Source organism: Procambarus clarkii, chromosome 51, assembly GCF_040958095.1.
Source record: "Procambarus clarkii isolate CNS0578487 chromosome 51, FALCON_Pclarkii_2.0, whole genome shotgun sequence".
Classification (NCBI taxonomy): Eukaryota; Metazoa; Arthropoda; class Malacostraca; order Decapoda; family Cambaridae; genus Procambarus; species Procambarus clarkii.
The window spans coordinates 11,644,838-11,650,669 of NC_091200.1; positions in this window are offsets into that span (position 1 = coordinate 11,644,838).

The following is a 5,832-nucleotide window of genomic DNA, read 5'->3' on the forward strand; positions in this document are numbered from 1 at the left end:
GATTCATGGTCATTCTGGGCGTCGGGAGCATAAACCCACAACAAGAATGACTGTATGATGGACATGTTCATATTTGGTCTCACATTATCCACCTACGACAGTCACCCACTACCTACCAGTCACCCTGCAAAGTTCAATGAGTCCAGCTCGAGGTGCCTGGCCTTGGACATAAGACAGACAAACATCTTATGAAGCGTGTGTTAGTGAATATTAACGAAAGGGTTAGATCAGTGATTCTAGCATCAATCTGATCTATGTTTCTCAAGATCTTCTTCACTCGGGAAGAAACTGCAGCTCTCAGCATCTTCAGAGACGGAGAGGGAAGTGAATACAGATGAGCAGAAATAACAATATATATTCCATGTAGGATGTGGAGAGCAGTTTATTCCTCCAAGGAGTGCCGGACCAACCGGGCTGTGGTGGGTATGTGGGCCTGCGGGCCGCTCCAAGCAACAGCCTAGTGGACCAAACACTCACAAGTCAAGCCTGGCCTCGGGCCGGGCTTGGGGAGTAGAACACCCAGAACCCCATCAACCAGGTATCAACCAGGTACCAGGTAACCTAGTTGATTCAACCCAGTCTCCTGCTTAGATAGTACTCTTTGTAACTATGTGCACCATAGTACATATATTGACGTAAAAGGCAGTTAGATAGTAGCATTTGGTACTATTCACATTATAGCGTCCGAAAAAATAAAGCTAAAAACCAAATTTAAATATTCCTAGGCCTCTTATAGTACATATATGTACTATAGTGGGCCTCAGATTGCGTGTATTAGGCCTAGGGTGGTTAGGTTAGTTTAGATTGTCTTTGCAACATAAATACAAAACTTTTTCTGATTTGTCCAAATGCAATAGTAACGATTTCTACTTTCTAATTGTCCATTACGTCATATATGTACGATGGCCAATCTCTACATGGAATACTTGGAAACTGTTCTTCTTCCTTCTATTGATACTCGTCCCTCTCTCTGTCTTCGCTATGTTGATGACATTTTTGCTTTATGGCCTCATGACCTTAGTCTTTTCCAGCCTTTCCTCTCCTCTCTTAACAATCTGGCTCCTTCCATCCATTTCTAAGTTGAGTGGGAATCTAATTCTCTCCTTCCTTTTCTTGACGTTCATGTTCACAGCTCTGTGTCCGGGTTCTCTTTCTCTGTCTACCGTAAACCCATGCATAGTGGCATGTACATTCACTTCTTTTCCTACCATCCTCCTTCCGTTAAGAAAAGTGTCCTCGTCTCTCTCTTCCTCCGCGCTCTACGCATCAGCGACCCTCAGTTTCTTGATTCTGAAATGTTCTTTATCAACAGATCTTTCTCTCGCCTTGGTTAGCATTTGCGTTTCATCAACTGTGCTTACTCTCAAGCTAAACGAAATTTATTTCATCATAATCCTGTTTCCAAGACTAGTAGCACTGTGCTCTGCCGTCCCTTCATATCTGAACTCCAAGATCTCACTAATACCCTTCGTCCTTTTGACATAAAGCTCGCCTTTCGACAAATTATCTCTCACCGTAGTAATCTGGTTCACACTGCTCCTCCTGCTTCTAATGCTGCTGATGTATACTTTATTTCCTGTTCGTCTTGTCCTCTCCAATACTTTGGTGAAACTGGCCGTAATGACAGACTTAAGGAACACAAAAGAGGCGTTAAATCTGCAGACACAGTGTTCTCTTCTGTTGTGTTAAGGATTCTAATCATCCTATTGATTGGTCTTACTACAAAATAATCTTTCCTGCCTCTACTCTACACAGACGCCGTCTTGTTGACTGGGCTCTGATACACAACCTTCCCAACATGAACTTGAGTCCTGGTTGTGTTGTTGTTGACTCTTCCCTTTCACAGTATATACTCAAATGCTCCAACCTTCCTAACAAACGTGACCTGACATAAACTCTTTTTCTTTCTCCTCTTATTCTTACTCACCCATTATTACCCCTTCTTACACCCCATTATTACACCCATCCCATCCGAATCTTCCACCTTCCTCTTAGGAATTTCCTCCTTCCTCACTTCTCTCCACCTCTCTCTTGCCTTTCTTTATGCCCGTGTCTCCCTCACTCCCGCAGTTACAGCCCCGCTCCTGTGCCAGGTAAGTCCACTACGGGCTCACCATAACCCGTGCTACTTGCCCCGCTCCTGTGCCAGGTAAGTCCACTACGGGCTCACCATAACCCGTGCTACTTGCCCCGCTCCTGTGCCAGGTAAGTCCACTACGGGCTCACCATAACCCGTGCTACTTGCCTCGCTCCTGTGCCAGGTAAGTCCACTACGGGCTCACCATAACCCGTGCTACTTGCCCCGCTCCTGTGCCAGGTAAGTCCACTACGGGCTCACCATAACCCGTGCTACTTGCCCCGCTCCTGTGCCAGGTAAGTCCACTACGGGCTCACCATAGCCCGTGCTACTTGCCCCGCTCCTGTGCCAGGTAAGTCCACTACGGGCTCACCATAGCCCGTGCTACTTGCCTCGCTCCTGTGCCAGGTAAGTCCACTACGGGCTCACCATAACCCGTGCTACTTGCCCCGCTCCTGTGCCAGGTAAGTCCACTACGGGCTCACCATAACCCGTGCTACTTGCCCCGCTCCTGTGCCAGGTAAGTCCATTACGGGCTCACCATAACCCGTGCTACTTGCCCCGCTCCTGTGCCAGGTAAGTCCACTACGGGCTCACCATAACCCGTGCTACTTGCCCCGCTCCTGTGCCAGGTAAGTCCACTACGGGCTCACCATAGCCCGTGCTACTTGCCCCGCTCCTGTGCCAGGTAAGTCCACTACGGGCTCACCATAGCCCGTGCTACTTGCCCCGCTCCTGTGCCAGGTAAGTCCACTACGGGCTCACCATAGCCCGTGCTACTTGCCCCGCTCCTGTGCCAGGTAAGTCCACTACGGGCTCACCATAGCCCGTGCTACTTGCCCCGCTCCTGTGCCAGGTAAGTCCACTACGGGCTCACCATAGCCCGTGCTACTTGCCCCGCTCCTGTGCCAGGTAAGTCCACTACGGGCTCACCATACCCCGTGCTACTTGCCCCGCTCCTGTGCCAGGTAAGTCCACTACGGGCTCACCATAACCCGTGCTACTTGCCTCGCTCCTGTGCCAGGTAAGTCCACTACGGGCTCACCATAACCCGTGCTACTTGCCCCGCTCCTGTGCCAGGTAAGTCCACTACGGGCTCACCATAACCCGTGCTACTTGCCCCGCTCCTATGCCAGGTAAGTCCACTACGGGCTCACCATAGCCCGTGCTACTTGCCCCGCTCCTGTGCCAGGTAAGTCCACTACGGGCTCACCATACCCCGTGCTACTTGCCCCGCTCCTGTGCCAGGTAAGTCCACTACGGGCTCACCATAACCCGTGCTACTTGCCTCGCTCGTGTGCCAGGTAAGTACACTACGAGCTCACCATAACCCGTGCTACTTGCAACTTTTGGTTCCCAGTAGCTGAATCTTAAACAACAACCCTCAGTCCCATCACAATCGACTTGAGAATGGTCCAGGACGGACCGAAACGTCGTCGTCGTAGCGATAAGACCTACCATTAATGTATCATGACTTACTGTAAATATGTAGCTCTTGTAATAGCACTTTCTCTGTAACTAGCTGACATTGTAACTATAAGGTGTGAAGGATAGATGAAATTGTTTATGTAATTATCTAAGATGAGGTCTGATAAAGACCTTTTGTGCCCTCTATAATGCTTTTTGCGCTACCGCTCACAGGATGAGTATGGGGTGCACAATAAACTAGCCGCATTCGGCGGCAACAATAAAAAATCAGTCGTCGTCGTCTCCTCGTCCTCTGATGAGTGGCGTCGTCGTCTCCTCGTCCTCTGATGAGTGGCGTCGTCGTCTCCTCGTCCTCTGATGAGTGGCGTCGTCGTCTCCTCGTCCTCTGATGAGTGGCGTCGTCGTCTCCTCGTCCTCTGATGAGTGGCTTGGTCAACATATCTTCAGCCACGTTATTGTGACTCCTCGTCTGTCGATGGTCCTCATTTTTAATATAAGTACTAACTAAACATGAGGCTTGGGCTATCTTGGGGTTATCTTGAGATAATTTCAGGGCTTAGCGTCCCCGCGGCCCGGTCCTCGATCATTTTTGTTACACATCCCCCAGGATATGCCCGTAGCAGCTGTCTAACTCCCAGGTACCTATTTACTGCTAGGTAACAGGGGGCATAAAGGTGAAATAAACATTTTGCCCATTTGTCTCCGCGTTCTACCGGGGATCGAACCCGGAACCTCAGGACTACGAATCTGAAGCGCTGTCCACCCAGCTGTCAGGTGCCGACTATCAGGGCTAGTTGATTTGGTGCGGTGTGAGCTGGCATTTTTTTTTTTTTTAGTATTATATGTAAATGCAAACTTACTGTTTACAGTTGGACGAGACTTACACACAGAGATCACATTAGCGTGATGCATCAAATAAACAAAAAGCAGAAACTCAGTAGAACTTCTGGGTCCAACTCTTTTGACCATGTCGTAGCTCAGTCGATTAAGGCAGCGTCTGGGATGCTCTCGGACGTAGGTTCGAATCCTCGTCACGGCCCTTGTGGATTTGTTCATTCGACGAGAGTGTTTGATAAGTAGTGCATTGACTATGTCTAATCTTCTACTCATTCCACTCTCATATATCTGTTGATTATTTTGACATCACTGGTCAGAATATCTCTGATGATGATTTAGTTGTGTGTAGAATTGATGTGATCCTTGGTAGAGCCTTAATTGTTGATTGTGTACTGTTAGGGTCCTTGACAGAGATATTGTTGTCTTACCTATATATTGAGATCGTTGGGGCTTACAGTCCCCCAAGCAGAAATTTAAATACCGTCTACGAATCTGGAAAGGAAAACGCCTTTCTTCAGCCGATTACTGCAAGTTTTGCAACATGGAACGGGAAGGAGGAGGAGGAGTAAGGGGCGTGGGAGTGAGACAATTCCCCCGCAAGATACTCAGACACCAAGAGAAGAGGTACGGGCGAACTGTGCTGCTGCTGGGCAGGCAACACTGCAGGCTGCATGCAGGACAGGGAGCAGAGTGGGCAGGCAGGCAGCCTCCATTAATTGAGGGCGCAGGACAGAAGTGCAGGACGAGGGCAGGACCGACCCAGAGGAGGAGGAGGGCTGCAGGGGAGCCAGACAAGCACTGAGGGGCATTTCCGGATGGAACTTAATCACAAGAAGTCTTTGTCTGCACCTCGCCCATTCTCTTATCGGAAATTGCGAGCAGCTTTTTGGCGAGCCTTGCAACAAGTGTCGGAAATTGCATAAATTTCTGTCGGAGTGCAATTGTCAGATAGCAAGGGGGACAGGCAGAGGGAGACTTGTTTCCAAATAAGAACAATATAAACCCTGAAATAGGTCTGTTTGCCCTCGGGAGTTATATTTTATTCATCCCCAATTTCGCTTATGGGTTTGCCAAAACAGTTCTTACAACAATCTCGTGTGTTGTGGAGGTGATTTTGATTGTATTGGTGCCAGGAAAATCATATTTATATACAGCTTACTTAACTACTAGTTAATACTGTGTTGTATACAACATGTTGGAACAGGCAGGTGAGGAATAATGTTTTGAGAAAATATAGAGGCTATGTTATGGGCTCGAACCTGCGTTCCTGGAGTTTCTGGACGTAAGCGCTAGTTCCCTATAGATTCCTCCCGCCCTTGTGGTTTCTCTGTGCTATGTAAGTGATCGCGTCCGTGTTTTCAATAAAGATTGGAGCGATACTGTGGTATTTATGGTCGAGAGATCATAAATACCAATCACCTCTCAAGATACAATCACCTTACAAGACACACTCACCTTACAAGACACACTCACCACAGGATGAACAACCC